Source organism: Oryctolagus cuniculus, chromosome 5, assembly GCF_964237555.1.
Source record: "Oryctolagus cuniculus chromosome 5, mOryCun1.1, whole genome shotgun sequence".
Classification (NCBI taxonomy): domain Eukaryota; kingdom Metazoa; phylum Chordata; class Mammalia; order Lagomorpha; family Leporidae; genus Oryctolagus; species Oryctolagus cuniculus.
This window is the reverse complement of record NC_091436.1, coordinates 56,918,078-56,937,336: the sequence shown is the minus strand read 5'-3', so window position 1 is coordinate 56,937,336 and position 19,259 is coordinate 56,918,078. Positions and strand designations below refer to the sequence as shown.

Genomic DNA, 19,259 nt, shown 5'->3' with positions numbered 1-19,259 from the left:
TCTGAATACTGCAACTTTGAAGGTGTTTTGGTGTGTGACATCATAATATGAACAAAGAACTCAAGAAATACTACGAGTTTGGAGTCCACTACAAATCAGTTCTGTAATTGGTTCCTCTTTAACTTTTACTTTCACAGAGATCCTTCCTTCCACACTTCTTTCCACATCTACCTTAAACACCTTAGGGAGGAAAAATTTCACAAAATTCAGAAAACTCTATTTCAGGAGGAGTGAGTAGTAATATCATGTACACATAAAAAGCCTTATAATTCTGTGGTGAACTTAGAACAAAATTCTCCTTAAGAAACTTTAATTACATCATGGTTAAATGTTAACTTTTGTGTGTATATGTGAAGTCTCATTCTGAGACCATAATCTCACATACCTCAATGGAGTGGTTGGACAAATAGGAAAAAATTAGTAACCAGGGAAGCTAAGGTAATGATTAGTAAACCCTAATGAAGCGAGTCACTTCATGAAGAAAATAGAGTAACATGAAATGATTAATAACTATAAATTTTTCCTCTTGTATCATGACAATAATATTTGGATTTTTCTTATAATTAGCACTCATATTCTTCTATATTTTCCACAACTCCAACTTAATTTAATTATTTATTTATTTTTCTCTTAATGTTCTATTTATTTATTTGAAAGTCAGAGTTACAGAGAGGGAGAGACAGAAAGAGAGATCGAGAGCTGTTCCATATGCTGGTTCACTCTCCAGATGTTTGCAACAGCAAGGGAAGGGCCAGGACTGGGCCAGGCTAAAGACGGAAGCCAGGAGCATCTTCCAGGTCTCCAATGCGGGTAGCAGGGGGTCCAAACACTTGGGCCATTTTCTGCTGCTTTTCCCAGGCTTTTTGCAGGGAGCTGGATCAGAAGTGGAGCAGATGGGACAGATGAGGGCCCATATGGGAAGCCAGCATTGCAGGCAGCAGCTTTACTTGCTTTGCCACAATATTAGCTTCTCAATTAATTACTTTTCTTAAAATTAAATAGCCCTATTTTTCCCAAGGAGGTATACACTCTCGGCTACAAGATGAAAAGTTATTTCCTTTAATATTCATGATTCAGTAGGGCATTTTATGGCTTGCAAGAGTGGCAGCTTAAGTGCATATCTTCTGTACATACAGAGGTCAGAAATAATTTTCTTCATGATATAGAATTAAAATCAATACTCTTACTTCCTTAAGAAAACAAGCATAACATAATGTAAATGAGAAATGAGTAAATTATTAATAGAAGGGCTTATCTAAAGTAAAAAGCAAGCTAAGCAAGGTCAACACAGAGAATTAAGTTTTAGGAAGCAGAGCAAGTTACAGGAAGCTGTGAGGAAGTGAGATTTATCACCACAGCTTTGTCTTCAGAAAGTCACTGTTATCTGAAGGATTTCAAGTCATGTTACAAACACCTTGCAAATGGTTCTTGTGAGTAAGTGTCTGGTATTATATTCAGCTAGAAGATGAGGAACAAAGCAGTAGAGAATCTTGCTTGTCTGGGAGGTCTTGCTCGTAAGACTCATGGTTACTCCCAGTTTTCTCAAGAACACAATACTGATGATCAAGCTGTTGGATGCTGCTGTTAAGGTTGCTTAAACTTCCTCATTTTCACTTCGGCACTTTTCTGTGTGCTCTCTGCTCAGGACTTAGGCAAATCTCACATGTCAGACTTATCACTTCCTTTCACCCCGCACTCGCTATGTCTCCAGCTATTGAAAATGTGACAAAACTATCTAGGTTAGTTGGAAAGGCCATTTTCTCTTTTGTTGTTAGAGAATGGACTTTACTAGTGATCACCTTTCTGGGCCCTTCCCTGATTTCTGATTTCACAGAGTCTTGCTTTTACTTCATATTTCCCAAAGTAAGAACAGATATTTCTATACACCTGGAAAAGTATTCCACCTAGAAAGAAGAAGGCTGTCAGACAGACTGACCCCCTTGAATGACAGACAGATGTAAAACCATCAGCCAAACTAGAACCATTTTTCATGATAACTTTCTCTTCTTCTGCACATGTAGTTTATTCACATTTGCAGGCTTCTTTATCTTACTTATCAAATTATTACTTCCATACCAATTTATTCATTTATTTATTGACACAAAAAACCTTAGAACCTTAATTTTGATGTCAGTGATGGGGATACAGACATATGTGAAACAATCTTTTGCTTTAAATTATTTATAGCTTAATAAGAGGGGCTTACAAATATGAATAATACAAAATTAAAAATTAAAGTGTATAATGAATATATATCTAAAATATTATGGAGCCATAGGGCAGGATGTGGTTAGGAGACAATGCTGTATGGATCATTTTTTCAGCTGAGTATTGCTTCCTTTCTTAATTAAGGTGGAGGTAAATAGGTGCTGTCTGAGTAATCATATGCTACCTGGGATCCGTCTTTGCTTTCAGCTGGGCATAACACTTTTTAAAAAGCCTCTACTGGTTGGAGAGTGAAGAGACCATTAAAGCTAACCAAAAGAGAGAGATTGTATGGCATCATTGTGTGTAGAATCATATATTTGATATTTATTCTCATCCTGTATTGTGGAAAATGGTTATTGGACTTATGTACAGGTGTATGATATGTACATATATATATATGTATATCAGTTTTATAATGTAGAATACATCACAAACATGACATCATTTGCAATATTATCTTTCAAGCAGATGTTTCTGAAGGAATTGCATTTTTTTTTGACCATTAAAAATTAAACGGATATCTAGTAGAGAAGGTTGGACCTCAGGGCCTTCCTTCCTTACTTATTTCCCTACTTACTTCCTTACTTACTTCCCAGTTCAGAACAGAGGGTCATTTGAATGTAGGGCATTAGTACTTCACCAAGAAAATAGGTTAAAACAGCACAAAAAGGAAAGCCTTACTCAGAGACACACAGGCACAAAAGGTAGGAGATTATTTATCCCAATAGTGTATTCAACCACAAGGGAAAAAACAGGAGCTAGAATGACGCTCTTTTCCTCACATCTCTCCCATGAGGAATTCAAATGACTACCTCAGTCTTATGTAATGGACAGCAATTCTCTTCACATGGTTTTGCTTTGTTCCTAATCCCTGGCAGATAATAATAATGTAGAATTCCTAAAGACTACCAACTTACTGTCTTCCTCAAAAGTATCCTTCCAAAGGTCGTATGAACTTCTGAATAGTCAAAGACCACCTTGCTTGATTCATTTTAGTTATCATAATTTCCTACTCATTTCTAGTCACACTAATTCCTGTTCCACCCCCTAACAACTCACCTTCTGATTCTGAATATTTTCCTTGTCCTTCCACTTTTGTGGAGGAAATTATTCTTTTTCCCCTCATACCGAACCACATGACTTCAACTTTCTATGGTTCTGCAACTTGAGAGACAAAGTAAAAACTTTAAACACAGCACAAAGAATATGGAGGGATGGGAAGGGGCAAAATTCTTGTTTTGCTTCAGTTACCAACTGGTAGCAGGAACTTAGAAACTTGTTCTACTTCCTGCACCTCAATTTCTTCATTTATTTATAACAAAGGAAAAATGAAATATGTAAATATCTAAGTGACTTTCTGGTTAAAACAGCAATATAGTTTGACAAATTTTTCTCAAAATGAATAGCATCAAGTTTCAACATGTAAAAAATGATGACAAAGCTATTCTCACATCTGTATTAGTCAGTTATAAGTGAAAAGTTTCATAGAGTTTATGGAAAAGTGCAATTAAAAGACAAGTTTATTTTTGTACAAAAAACTTTGAAGTCTTGCATAGTTCTCTCATAATATAAATTTTCCACAAATTGAAGATCTCATACTTCTGCATTTACACACATTTAATGATATTTATTAAACACACACACACACACACACATATATATATATATACAAATGCACATATTTTCTAAAATCCATGTTATCAATTTATTTGTCATAGCTGTTACACTGTGTTATATTGTAATCTTTGTTATCAATAGAACAATGAACCAAATGCCGGGGATCTGCATTCTAGGCGCTTGGAAATGTCACATTGACTCAAGGGACTTCCCTTTCAAATATAAAGAAAAGAAACTGTGGAAATGTCTATAAGTATATGATGCTCTTTTTATGAAGATTTTATTTATTTATTTGAGAGGTAGAGTTACAGAGAGACAGAGAGAAAGGTCTTCCATTTGCTGGTTCACTTCCCAAATGGCTACAATGGCTGGGGCTGAGCCTATCCAAAGCGAGGAGCCAGGAAGTTCTTCCCGGTCTCCTAGGTAGGTGCTACAGCGCCAGCCCCAAATGAAGCTTGTTTTAATCAAGATAGGAGAGATTATGTTGTGCAGTAACAAATGAAACATCAAATCTTTTGGCTTAAAGCAACAGAAGTTTATCACTCATGAAAAGCCGATTCTCCACTGTTTTCCATGTAGTGTCTCAGCACACTAGGCTGCTTGAATCGGGCTCCACTTTCACCATGGTGGAGCGTCCATCTCCAGCCACACTGCCTCTACACACATTTTAAAGCCTTGACAGAGTCATGGTTTTACCTACTTGCACTGTAGCTAGCTGGTATGTAGTCATCATCACGTTCTTGGAAGACAGCTGTAAAATGAAGTTTGATGGTCACTTAGCATTGTCTCTGCATGGTGGTAAATTAGAATGGAGCAGGGAGTGCATCCAGTGGAAGAGTTTCTCCAGTCCCATCTTCAATATTTCAGAATTCGGAATATTTTTGTCACCCAGTACTTTATAAAAGAGAAAGATTTTCTTCTTTACTGATTGACATTTGAAGTTGTAGGTTGGTTCTTAAATTTTCACATGCTTAAGGCATTAGGAAGTCCCAAACTCCCAACTGTTATCTGTAGAGTTTGATGGTGAGAAATGTGTGTGCCCTTCATCAAACACTTTTCTAGTGAGAAGAACTGACCAAGATTTACACGACATCTGTGCCCAAACAAGAAGAGTTCTTGGGATATCCACTGGAATCAGAAACAAACTTGGAAAATGAGAGGAAGAACAAAATATTAGTGTTTGCTAACAACTTCCACATGGATTTAGAAAGCTTTGGTGTCATGTGCTACTTTTTTTTAGGCAGAAAGAATAAGTCTTATGGAAAAGAGAGGGGGAAGAAAATTATTATGAAAAATTACATATAAGAGCATAGAAGTCAATTGAGACAGAGCTTCAGAGTGATACTAGTCCAAAGATATCAGTCTAGAAATTTCCTCTCTTTATCAAAGGAAAGGGAAGTTTGTCTTGATTGAATGGCTCCCACAGAAGGGGCTGGGTGGTTTATGCAGTAAAGAAGATGATGACAGATAACAATCTTAGGTCAAAGCCTTTGGGATGGCAATGTGCGTAGAATGATTTTTCCAGGGAGAATTGCTTCTGCCCACTAATTGTGGTCATATATTTTATAGCTATGGGAATACCGTGGCCACTAGTATAAATATCCCACTGCTTCAAGAAGCAGTGTTTATGTCTGAATCAGCAAAAGCTGTAGCTGCATGGACTTTCCAGGGTGCTTCTGAAACTCTACATAAAATCACGCATGGCTTCTTAATTTTTACCTACAGTAATGTATTTTTCTACCACATATAGCCTATTTTTTTTGCTAATAGTCGCAACTATTAATTCCATCTACTTTTTGACATTTCTCTAATTTTGAGATTTTACTTTTCTATTTATTCTTTTATCTGGCTACTATATTTTCATTCAATATCATCAGTAAGCACTTTTCCTGCCAACTCTTTTTTTTTTTAAGATTTATTTATTTACTTGAAAAGCAGAGTTAGAAAGAGAGAAAGATAGACAGACAGACATAGATCTTCCATCCACTGATTTCCTACCCAAATGGCTGCAATAGCCAGGGCTGGGCTAGACTGAAGCCAGGAGCCAGGAGCCTCTATGGGTCTCCCACATGGGTGCAGGGACCTAGGTACTTGGGCCTTCCTCTGCTGCTTTCCTAGGCACATTAACATGGAGCTGGATCAGAAGTAGAGCAGCAGAGATTCAAACCATGGTACATATGAGATGTCAAAGTTGCAGGTGGTGGCTTTACCCATTATTCTACAACATGGCTCCCCTGCCAAATCTTTAAATATTGACCCTGGAATTTTATCCACGGTTCTTCTTCAACATATTTTCTTTAAAGAATCTCACTCACTCTAGTGACATTTAGTTACCACCCAAACCTTTTAAATGACAAACTTGGATCAGTCCAACCATCCAATTTCACTGTGTTTATGCCAGGGTTACCTGCACTGGAGAAAATAAGAGAAAGAAGCTTTTGGTGCCACTCTGCATTAATGTGCCCAGGTGCTCAGCATTGCTGGGCCACCTGTTTACTAACAGACACTGTGCTCTGTTAATCTCAGCCAGGACAATTTTAGATCAGATGACTTCATATTTTACTTTACAAATTTGAAATAAAAACGACTGGACAGATTATCAAGAAAACGTGATTGGTCAGTGACGTTAAATGTTGCACAGAGATCAAGTAGGGAAAGATCTCAACAGTGAGTTTACAAATGAAGTCACCATTGGTTACTTTGTTAAGTGGTGGAAAATTACGTTGTAGTAAGTTAACAAAATTTACGGGAATCTTGGATTGGATCATGGTCTGGTTACAATGCAAAGAAGGAAAGGGGTAGGGCATGGTTGGAGGGCCATGTGGGATTGAGAGGAGGTATTAAAAGATTAGAGAAAACCAACACGCTTTAATCCTAATGGGGAAAGGGTCAGTAAAGGTAAGTCTCTGGAAACAATCACTCTGCTTTGAAAACATTCTCCTCCTCAGTGTATTCTTGGTGTGAGAGGTAAGAAAGATGGTTCCTACATTTCTGGCTCAGGTGATTGGTTGAAGTGGAGTGTGCTAACTACTGAATTGTAGCAGTAACTGTTTCTCAGAGTATCTGTGGTGGAGAACCAGTTTTCCATTTTTCATGTTTTGTTTCTAAGCCCATGTATGTCCAGTGGGTGAAACTGCTGCTTGCGACATCAGCATCCCATATCAGTGTATCAGTTCAAATCCTGGCTGCGTTGCTTCCAACCCAGCTCCTTGCCAATGTGCCTGGGAAGGCAGTGAATGATGACCCATTGGATCCTTGACTCCAATGTGGAAGACCTGGATGGAGTTCCTGGTTCCTTTGGCCAGGTCCAGCCCTGGTTGTTGCAGCCACTTGGGGAGTGAACCGGTGGGTAGATCTCCTTTATTCTATGTCTCTTCCTCTCTCTTTATCTATTGCTCTGCCTTTCAAATAAATACATAATAAATCTTCAAATAAAGGTTTTCATTCATTGCATATGTCTGTAAAATAAAAATAAATTACTAGAGGTAATTCATAAGCATGCTTACGAATTTAGATATTGCAGTATTGCTGAACTACTATGAAAGTTCCTAAGTGCTCTCACTTTCTGTAGTTAATTCATCTTGAACCTATTCATGTAATTCCTGTCAATAACCAGTCCACTGTCAATATTTTCAATAGCACTGATCTAGAGAACATAGAGGGAATAGCATTGTAAAGGATGGTGACACATTTCATTTTGTATGTGGTGAACTTGAAGCCACCTTCTGGACATTCAGAGACATCCAGTGAGTAATTAGGTATAGCACATTACACAGGCTTTAGACAAAGTTAAAGAACCCATAAAATAGCATTACATCTATTAGTTGTAGAAACAAAAACTAAAATACAACATATCTGTATTATGGTAAACTGTCGAGTGAAGAATGAAAACACTAAATATTTCAATACAGAAGGAGTTCCTAGAAAAAAATTCCAGGGGCTGGTGCTGTGTTGTAGCAGGTAAAGCTGCTGCCTCCAGTGCTGGCCATCCCATATGGGCACTGGTTTGAGTCCTGGCTGCTCCACTTCTGATTCTTCTCTCTGCTATGGTCTGGAAAAGCAGTAGAAGATGGCCCAAGTGCACTGTAGGCTCCTGGCTTCGATCAACTCAGCTCTGGCCTTTGCGACCGTTTGGGGAGTGAACCAGCGGATGGAAGACCTCTCTCTCTCTCTCTCAATCTGCTTTTGTTTCTGTAACTCTGCCTTTCAAATAAATAAATAAATCTTTAAAAAAATAAATCTTAAAGATATATGTTATCACATGTAGTTGTAATGTCTAGAAGGAAATACCTTTATCAACAGTATTTAACAGTATTTGCCCTTGGAGAGGAAAGTAGTTAGTGGAGAGTGTAATTTTTTAAAGTTAAATTCTGTATTGATTTTTTTCCAAAATATTTTTACAAATTTATGTATTATTTAAGCCGGCGCTGTGGCTCACTAGGCTAATCCTCCGCCTTGCGGCGCCAGCACACCGGGTTCTAGTCCCGGTTGGGGCACCGGATTCTGTCCTGGTTGCCCCTCTTCCAGGCCAGCTCTCTGCTGTGGCCAGGGAGTGCAGTGGAGGATGGCCCAAGTGCTTGGGCCCTGCACCCCATGGGAGACCAGGATAAGTACCTGGCTCCTGCCATCAGATCAGTGGGGTGCGCGGGCCGTGGCGGCCATTGGAGGGTGAACCAACGGCAAAATGGAAGACCTTTCTCTCTGTCTCTCTCTCTCACTGTCCACTCTGCCTGTCAAAAAAAAAAAAAAAAAAACAAAAAAACACACAAATTTATGTATTATTTAGGTCATTAAAAATAAGAATCATACAGTTTTCATGTATACAATTTTGTTTGAAATATATAGACACAAAAGAAATCAGTAGCTTGTTATAGTTTAGTTTTATAGAATTTATGTAATTAAGGAAGAGAATTTAGCACAATAGGTAAGAGCTCATTAGCATCATATAATCACTGAGCCAAGACCAACTGGACCATTTGCAAGCTTTGTGATCCTGGGTAAGTTTTTCTACTTCTCAGCCTCAGTTTTCTAATCACTAAATTGGAGATCATTCAAAGAAAAGTATCCTGTGCTATTGCAAGGATTGAAATAATTGCATGACATAATGCATGTAATATGTATTGCTCAGAGCTTAGCAAATATGTAAGTTGATCAATGTTACATCCCTCGAGTATTTTACTGTTAGACTCTTTTTTTCTATTATTTTTATTTTTTTGACAGGCAGAGTGGACAGTGTGACAGGCAGAGTGGACAGTGAGAAAGACAGAGAAAGGTCTTCCTTTTCCGTTGATTCACCTCCCAGTGGCCACTGCGGCTGGCACACCGTGATGATCTGAAGCCAGGAGCCAGGTGCTTCTCCTGGTCTCCCATTCGGGTGCAGGGCCCAAGCACTTGGGCCATCCTCCACTGCACTCCCAGGCCACAGTAGAGAGCTGGACAGGAAGAGGAGCGACTGGGACAGAATCCGGCACTCCAACTGGGACTAGAACCTGGTGTGCCGGCGCCACAGGTGGAGGATTAGCCTAGTGAGCCACAGTGCTGGCCACTGTTAGACTCTTGAAATGTGAAGAATGATATACAATAAGAAATCAGGAAACAGTCAATTCTCCCCAAATTCCTCCCCCGAGTGTGCATTTAGATTATAATAATAAAGCGAGAGGGCTAGATTATTTGTTTTCATTTGTTTTTGTAAGCAATGCTTATGAGGAGTAGATGACATGTGGGTCCTGGATAAGAACACAGAATTGAGTCTTCATTCTGAGTCTGTTAATATCAGCTGTGGGATTTTGGCTGCAGAACCTGTCTGAAAGTCAATGTGCTTATCTGAAAAATGGAGCTGATATCCATTTTCTCCTTGGGTGCAGATATCATTTATGAAAAGGCCCTGCAGTGTAGCTACTTGATAAATAATTATATTAGTTGTTTTTTCCTTCTTAAAACAAATAGGCATTTTAACAGATCACTTTTTGTTCCAGAATTTTTCTTTATATAAACCTTCATGATTAAGTAGAACACACACCTGTAAATGTGTCTTCTCTCCCCTATCCTGGAAAGTCCCTCCAGAGTACTCAAACCGTGTAATCAATTAGGCAAATATTTTTTATTCTATCACTTTAACTTGTTCAATGAAACTCCCTGAAATATTTTCTTATTGACCCCCTGTATTAAGAAAAGAATGATCTTGACAGAGGGAGTTTTAGAAGTCCTTTTTGAATGATAATGGGAGAAATATATGGTGTGTGGAGAGGTGAGGAGCATCCCACATAATGAATCACATGCAGAATGTACAACAGAGGATTCAATATTGTGCTCCTAAAACCTCAATAGTGCTTACTGTAAGTGATATTTTTGTGGCCTTTCCTTCGTCCAGATATTTGTCATTCTGTAGTTGATTTAGAAAGAGATTCATGGAAAGTCATAATTATTTAAAGAAGGGAACAGGCAAAGTGTTCTTTTGTCATGTCTATAAATCTTTCCTTATGCTCTGCTGAGAACTCTGCTCTGGCTGTCTGCTTTAACCATGTAACAGGCGTATATCATGATGTCAGGAGTTGTCAGACCCTCAGAACTCTCTATAATGTGAGATCAGAAGCAGAGACAATTTCATTGTAACAATTCTAAGTACAAAATATAAATACCATTCAGCTGGCACATTGGCATCATGCCAACAATTTATTTTTTTCTGCTGTGATACTTGCTTGTTGAAAGATTTATTTATGCAAAGTTAGACAAAGCTAGAATAAGAGAAATTTGGAAGGAAACATAAAAATAAAAATTAGTTATGTTTATTTTATTTGAAAGGCAAGGAGGGGGAGAGAGATGGGGATAGAGAAAAGAGAGAGAGACAGAGAGAGAGAGAGAGAGAAAGAGAAAGAAAGAAAGAAAGAAAGAAAGAAAGAAAGAAAGAAAGAAAGAAAGAAAGAAAGAAATTTCTTTCATCCTCTGGTTCACATTCTCAAATGCCTGCAAGAAACAAGCCTAAGACAGTCCCAGTTCAGAAGATAGAGACTCAATTTAGGTATTCCACATGAATGGTAGAGACTCAGCTACTTGAGCCATCACCTGCTGCCTCCCAGGGTCTGCATTAACAAGAAGCTGGGGTGGAGGGCAGAGCCAGGATTCAAACTTAGGCACTCCTATATAGGATGCAGGCATCCCAAGTGGCAGCTTAACTCCAGCGCCAAATTTCTGTTCTCAAAAAGAAAAAATATTAACTAAAGATTACAATGAGACAGATGTTGCACACATTTTCAGTTATACTTTCATTGATTCTCTCCACAATACAAAAATATTACCAGAACAACAGAAAATAGTAAATATAAGAAACAAATCACTCAAACACAAGATATAGAAATCTCATTGATAGCCTTGAGAGAATATTTCTTTCTCATGATGAATTTTCCAATTGGGGATATTTTGCTAATTCTTCAACTTTGTTCATCTGCCTCACTGCAAACCATTATAGCTCCCATAAGAGCTATTGTTTTTGAAATGAAAAAATTTTAATGCTTGCAATAAACTCAGATATGAAGATTGAATTTACAGATATTTTGCTTTCCAGTGTGATTCCAAACTTCTAGTCCATGTTTTTGTTATGTAATAAAATATGGACTCAAACATTAAAAAAGGAAGACCTAGCTGCATTCTTTTCTTCTGAGAAATAAATACATCATTAAATGCACCATTGTACTTCCAGGTTGACCCCTGTCTGAAGACTTAACTTCTTGGTTAATGATTCACAATCAATGCCCAAGTTTCCCTGTATGATCAGTATTTTTTGATTGTCACTGAAAAAGGAGCTTCCAGAAATATATAGATGTGAATATAAATGTTGTACTCAGAAAGGAGATACTGTTCTCTTTTTCTATTTTTCTGTGAATCCTCTCTCCTCTCTGGAAACCAAACATGCTCTGTTTAAGTTAGAGTGGAATCTCTCTCTCACTGGTGTGGGCAAGCCCGAGCTTCTTGTCTGAGTTACATGCCTGCTGTCTGCCAATACAGCAGAGTTCACAGTCATATGAAGGCACAGACAATGCATGTGTGCTCTCTCCAGATACCAAGGCAAATCTTACTTTAAAAAAATTTTGGACTTATTTATTTGAAAGGCAGAGTTGGGGGGGAGGGTAGAGAGAAAGAGAGAGAGAGAGAGAGAGAGAGAGAGAGAGATTCTTTCATCTGCTGGTCTGCTGGTTCACTCCCCAAATGGCCCCAATGGCTGTGGCTGAGCAGGTGGAAGCCAGGAGCCAGGAGCTTCTTTCGGTCTTCCATGTGGGTGAGGTGCCCAAGAACTTGGACCATCTCCCACTGCTTTCTTGGGTACATTAGCAGAGATTGGAAGTGGGGCAGCCAGGGTCTTGAACCAGTGCTCATGTGGGTTGCCTTTACTGCAGGCTCAGGCTTATTCCACTATGCTCCAATGCCGTCCCCAGCAAACCTTATTTTAAATGCCTGTAGAGCAATGAGATTTTAATATACAGGGAACACGTATTTTGGTTGGTAAGTGAAAACATTTTTTCATAAGGTAAAAAGCAGACTTTAAAATTAGGTTTTCCTTATTTGAATTTTTTGCCTAGCTTTCTCAAATCAGTGAGACTACTGTGTCTTGCTCTGTCCTCCCCTCCTTCTGGCCTCCATTGGCTTTGGAAATTATACTATTAGTGTGCTTTGTTTATTTGTTATTTTCCGTGTTGCTGACAACACTTTTTAGATTAGGGTAAAGAGTGAGGAAGGCATGGCAGATTTATTCTTCTCTATTACAGTTTGAACTTGTTCCAGGCTCATCCTAAGATCTCTTATTTTTGCACCTTGTCTACTCCCAGGCAATATCACCCTGCAAGGGGCTTTGACCATGTACATGCTTTGTTCATTTTTGTCTCCAGCCCAGAGCTCTCCTATTAGATGCAGATTCCTATCTTCAAGACATTTTTAATTCTAACTAACCCAAATTGAACTTACTGTCATTTTCCCACTGTAAACAGAACAAAATGAGACTTTTTTTTTCTTACATTGCTGTTTAGAAGATACACAAGGCAGAAACCCGAGTCATCCTTGAAGTCTTGCTTTTTTTCACCTGCCATTTCAAATGAATCCAGCACCAGGTCCTGCTGGGTTTAATTTTCAAACATCTTTCAAGCCAGCAATTTAACTCTAATTTTATTGCCTCAACCCTAGTTCAAGCTGCCATCATCTTTACCTGGAGAACTATAACAGCCCCTGAAAATCTCCAACTTCACTCCTGCATAATCTGGGTTGCACTATACCACTACACTGCTGCTGGAATGATATGTTCCATAAAATGTAACTTCCCATGCTAGTCTCCTGTTTACAAAATTACATGATTTCTCATTTGTCTTAGACTAAAGAACCAAATACATAACATGGCCTTTCAGTTCTGCCTGGTATTCTCTCCTTCTCCCTAAGTGTCACATTTACTGCATATCTGTCCCTCAGGGCTTCTCACCAGTGGGGCCTCTTCTAGTCCCTGGAACACAGGGCTTTGCTTATGCTATTCTGACTTTATGGAAAAATCTTATCCCTTCTTTATTAAGACTCTCTCCTCACTGCCACATACACAGCACACTTTGATCTCCCACTTTTTGCTCAGATCTCACCAGGATCATCTCCTCCTCAAGAATATGGTCTTACTTCATTCTGATCAGGCCAAATCCAGCCCTTACAGACTCTCAGCACCTTTCCAAACACCAATCACGGTTCTACATTAACCCAAGTGGCTACTTTTGGGGCGTCTTCTCTACTGTGTGATAATAAGCTCCCTATGCACAGACCAGATGCTTTATTAGGTATTGTATCCCCAACCCTAAGCACAGTGTGATACTTATGCTGGCTTTAGGGGCATTTCAGAGTTCTGCTTGTTTATGCCAAAGAACAACATCACAGGAATTAACTGGTGATGCTGGTATTCTACTTTAATAGAAGCAACCTTCTGAGCATTCATCATGTATTTTGGTCTTTTGCGTTTTTGTAAATTGGTGTTTTATTCTGCAGAATAAGAAGTACTTTCTTTATGTGGACAGGAAATGTGTTACTTTTATCCTTTGAATTATGCTTGTACACAGATCAGTTTTTCAGAGCAGCCCTAATGAATAGGTTACGCTATTCATTGTTCCTGTCGTGGTTCTCAAGATCATACTTTGTCGTCAGCCATCTGCTTCCTAAGACAGGTCTCCCTGTTCTCTAAGGGTCTCAGCTCCATCTGTTAGAACTTCCTGAGTAATTTGGCCATTGTCAACCCAAACAATTTACCATCTTCCTTGGACTAATTACAATTATCGTATATTCCTTGCAAATTTTCAAACTCTGAGGTTTCACTATTTTCCCAGGCTTGCTGTGCCCCAGGTCTTAGGGATACCCTTTATCCCAGGTTCTAACCCTAGAGGAGGTATTTATCATACCTCCATGGTTTTAGGAATAAAGGATAAGAGTTTGAAGCAAGTGTCACTAAAATACTAAGTTCTATAAAATAATGCATTTCATTTCCTTTTATCATTTGCTATTGCCCTTTTAAAAATTTTGCCATTTTTGCTTTCTGACTATAATAACAGAAGAAAGGGTAAAATGACAACCTTTAATGTCTTCAAATTGAAGCTTAAAACAAAAATGCTGCTATCCAAGAGAAAGACATTTTTTTGGTACTTTTAATTGTTTTGGGGTAGATTTGGGTATTTGGCCTAGTGGTTGGGATGACAGCATGGCACAGTAGAATAACTGGGGTCAATACCCAGCCCCACTGCCAATTCCAGCTTCCTGATAATGCAGACCCTGGGATACAGCAGGAGGTGGCTGAAATAGTTTCATCCCTGCCACCCACATGGGAAATCTAGATTGAATTTCTGGCTTCTGGCTTTGGGACCCAACTGGGGTCATATTAGGCATTTGAGGAGAGAACCTGTGGATAGGAATTCTCTCTTTCTCTGTCGCTCCCCCTCTTCGTGGAGGAACGACACAGGACCCTGCGCTGTTCTTTCGTCTGCTCGGCCCTCCCCGGGTTTGCTGCTGGTTCTTCCCGGGTTGGCTACCGACCCTTCCACCTCTGTGGAAGGGCGGTTCCCCCTGCCACATTCCCCACTTCCGCGGGGGAGCGGCATACCGCCGGCCGGCTCTCTCGGGGGCTGCACAGGTGTTCCCTCAGATGTTCCCCTTAGATGTTCCTGGTGCATGCCGTCTCTCTCCTCTTTTATAGTCCTCCTCCGCCAATCCCAACTCGGCTGCCCACACGCCGAGTACGCTGCTCTCCTCCAATCAGGAGCAGGATCAGCTCCTGGAGGTCAGCACTCAAGTTGGCAAGAGGCAGCTGCGTAGAAGCTGTTTTCTCCTCTCCCAGCGCCATATTGTGGGAGAGCAGATGCATAGAATAAATCTTAATTCCAGTAACTCAGTCCAGTCCGGGTTGCTCCCCACATTCTCAAATAAATAAATAAAAAAAATTGACATTTTGTGCCCACTATGTGTGGATTGCATTAAAGAGGTTGTTCCATTATGGATGGAATATGGCACATGCTCTGCAAAAGCCTTTTTGTGTGTGTGGTTACTTAAAATCACATTTTTCATTGTATGTATCTTTCTCATTCATGCCGAGATGAAAAATGAAGATTTAGCTATTGTTTTAAAAATTGAGAAATTAGTATATAATTAGCTGCTAGTGCTTCCAACAAGCAGCTCAAAGAACTTGCTATGAGCTGAACATGATCTCAGTATTTTAAAGGCTTCAAGATTTATGGGTTACAGTCTCTGCACTCACTGGCATATTCCAAGCAGAGCATGAACAAATAGTGAACACTCAGAGGAGAGTAATATAAAGTTAATTACATAAATATCAGACTGTCAGGCTGCTATAGAAAAACATAGACTACATAGCTTATAAAGAAAAGAAAGTTTTCTCAGTTCTGGAGATTAGAAGCCTGGAATTGAGGTAGCACTATAGTCAAATTTTGGTGAGGGCTCCCTTTTTCACAGTGTTTTCTTGCTGGATTCTCACATGTGAGAGGAGTAGGGATCTGAGACCTCTTTTATGGGGCACTAATAACATTCATGAGGGATCCATACCAAAGACCTAATTGCCTTCCAAATATTCCACCTCCTAATACCTTCACCTTGAGGATTAGAGTAATGAATTTGAGGAGACACAAACATTCTAATTGCAGCAATATGCAAAGCAATTTGAAATAAAAATGACTTCGAAATAATCTTCTCTAAGTTCTTTTTTTCTTCAGAAGCCTTTTGTTTAAGGTATACAAACTTCATGCATTTCATAAATACAACTTTAAGAACATAGTAATAGTGATTCTTTCCACTGTATCCACCTTACCAACATTTCCACCGGCATTCCCACCATTCTTCCTCCTCCCTCTCCTATTCCCATTCCTGTTTTTTACTAAGTTTTTTTTTTTTTTTTTTTGACAGGCAGAGTGGACATTGAGAGAGAGAGAGAGAGAGACAGAGAGAAAGGTCTTCCTTTACCATTGGTTCACCCTCCAATGGCCACTGCGGCGGGCGCACCATGCTGATCCGAAGCCAGGAGCCAGGTGCTTCTGGTCTCCCATGCGGGTGCAGGGCCCAAGCACTTGGGTCATCCACTGCACTCCCGGGCCACGGCAGAGAGCTGGACTGGAAGAGGGGCAACCGGGACAGAATCTGGCACCCCGATCGGGACTAGAACCCGGTGTGCCGGTGCCGCAGGCGGAGGATTAGCCTAGTGAGCTGCGGCGCCGGCCAAGATCTGCTTTTGATTACCTTCGTACACAGAAGATTAACACTATACTAAGTAAGGATATCAACAAATAGTATGAAAAAAATACTGTCCCTCAACAGTTTTTTTTTTATTTCTCTTTCGATTTCTACTATGAACCACTGTTCATTCAGCAATATGTTGTTCAGTCTACATGTGTTTATATATGTTCCAGAGATTCTTGAGTTGCTGATTTCCAGCTTCATTTAATTCTGATCAGAGAAGATGCATGGTATATCCCAATTTTTTTGAATTTGCTGAGACTTGCTTTATGGCTTAGTATGTGATCTATCCTAGAGAAAGTTCCATACATGGTTGAGAAGAATGTGTATTCTGCATCTGTAGGATGGAAAGTTTTGTAGATATCCATTAGGTCCATTTGGTCTGCAGTGTCAATTAACTGTTGTCTCCTTGCTGATTTTCTGTCTGGTGGATCTGTCCATTGCTGAAAGTGGGATATTGAAGTCCCCTATTACTACTATACTGGAGTCTATGTCTCCCTTTAGATCCATCAACATTTTTTTTTTAAGATTTATTTATTTATTTGAAAGTCAGAGTTACACAGAGAGAGAAGGAGAGGCAGAGAGAGAGAGAGAGAGAGAGGTTTTCCATCGCTGGTTCATTCCCCAATTGGCCTCAATGGCCCGAGCTGTGATGATCTGAAGCCAGGAGCCAGGAGCTTCTTCTGGGTCTCCAACATGGGTGCAGAGTCCCAAGGACTTGAGCCATCTTCTATTGTTTTCCCTGGCCATAGCAGAGAGCTAGATTGGAAGTGGAGCAGCTGGAATTGAACTGGCACCCATATGGGATGCCGGCACTGCAGGTGGTGGTTTTACCTGCTACGCCACAGCGCTGGCCCCTCAACATTTCTTTTAAATAGCTTAGTGCCCTTTAATTAGGTGCATAGACATTTATTAGAGCCACATCTTCATGTTGAATTTATCTCTTAATCATTGCACAGTGTCCTTCTTTGTCTCTTTCAACAGTTTTTGTGTTAAAGTCTATTTTTTCTCATATCAGGATGGCTACAACAGCTCTCTTTTGGTTTCTGCTAGCATGGAATATCTTTTTCCATCCTTTCACTTTCAGTTTGCAAGTATCTTTGTTGGTGAAATATGTGTCTTGTAGGCAGCAAATAGGTGGGTTTTCTTTTTTAATCCATTCAGCTTGTCTGTATCTTTTAACTGGAGAGTTGAGCCCACTTACTTTTTTTTTTTTTTTTTTTTTTACATGCAGAGTTAGACAGTGAGAGAGAGAGAGACAGAGAGTTAGCAGTAAGAGAGAGACAGAGAGAAATGTCTTACTTCTGTTGGTTCACTCCCCTAATGGCTGCTAGGGCTAGAGCTGTGCTGATCCGAAGCCAGGAACTGGGTACTTCCTCCCTGTCTCCCATGCGGGTGCAGGGACCCAAGCACTTGAGCCAGAGAGCTGGACTGGAAGAGGAACAACCAGGACTAGTACCCGGCGCCCCAACTGGGACTAGAACCCTGGGGTGCCAGCACCGCAGGCATAGGATTAGCTGAGTAAGCCACGGTGCCAGCTGAGCCCACTTACTTTTTTTTTTTTTTTTTTTTTTTGACAGGTAGAGTGGACAGTGAGAGAGAGAGGCAGAGAGAAAGGTCTTCCTTTACCGTTGGTTCACCCTCCAATGGCCGCCGTGGCCAGTGTACCGCGCTGATCCGAAGCCAGGAGCCAGGTGCTTCTCCTGGTCTCCCATGCAGGTGCAGGGCCCAAGGACTTGGGCCATCCTCCACTGCCTTCCCCGGGCCACAGCAGAGAGCTGGACAGGAAGAGGAGTGACCAGAACAGACTCCGGCACCCCGACTGGGACTAGAACCTGGTGTACCAGCGCCGAGGGTGGAAGATTAGCCTAGTGAGCCGCAGCACCGGCCATGAGCCCACTTACTTTCAAGGTGACTATTGATAAGTGATGACTTGGCTCTGACATTTTTTCATAAATTTCCCTATTGTTTATTTTGGATTTCTTTTGTACTTTTATTGGGAGATTTTCTGCCTTCACCTTCTTTCACAGTGATGATCATGTTTCTGAGTTTCTGTGTGTAGCACATCCTTATACATCTTTTGTAAGGCTGGATGAGTGGTGACAAATCCTTACAGTTTCTGATTGTAATGGAAAGTCTTTATTTCACCTTGATTCATAAATGAGAGCTTTGCATGGTACAGTATTCTGGGTTGGCAGTTTTCTTCTCTTAAGACTTGGAATATATCTCACCATTCTCTCCTAGCCTGTATGGTTTTTGATGAGAATTCAGCTGTGAGTCTAATTGGAGATCCTCTGAAAGCAATCTGATGTTTCTCTTTTGCACATTTTAGAATCTTTTCTTTGTGTTTTACTGTGGAGAGTTTGACTACAATGTGTCACGGTGAAGAATTTTTATGTTCATGTCTATTAGGAGTTCTTTGTGCTTCCTGTACCTATAAATCCCTTTCTTTCACCAAATTGGGGAAGTTTTCCATAATTGTTTCACTAAAAAGGCCTTCTAGTCTATTCTCTCTTTCCACACCTTCAGGAACTTGTAAGACCCAGATAGTATCCCATATATTTCCAATGCTGTTGTTTAGTTTTCTAATTTCTTCTTCTCTCTTTGTTTTTTTTTTTTTTGTTTTGTTTTTTTTTTTTTTTGGTCTGTAAAATTTCCAGAAATTTGTCTTCTAACTTGGATATTCT

At 39.9% G+C, this 19,259-nt stretch overlaps 1 long non-coding RNA gene across 1 annotated transcript in view; it reads left to right on the top strand.

Moving 5' to 3' along the window:
* The window catches only part of LOC103349868 (uncharacterized), a 56,375-nt gene that overhangs the window by 20,147 nt on the left and 16,969 nt on the right, over window positions 1–19,259 (top strand). The window lies entirely within an intron of this gene.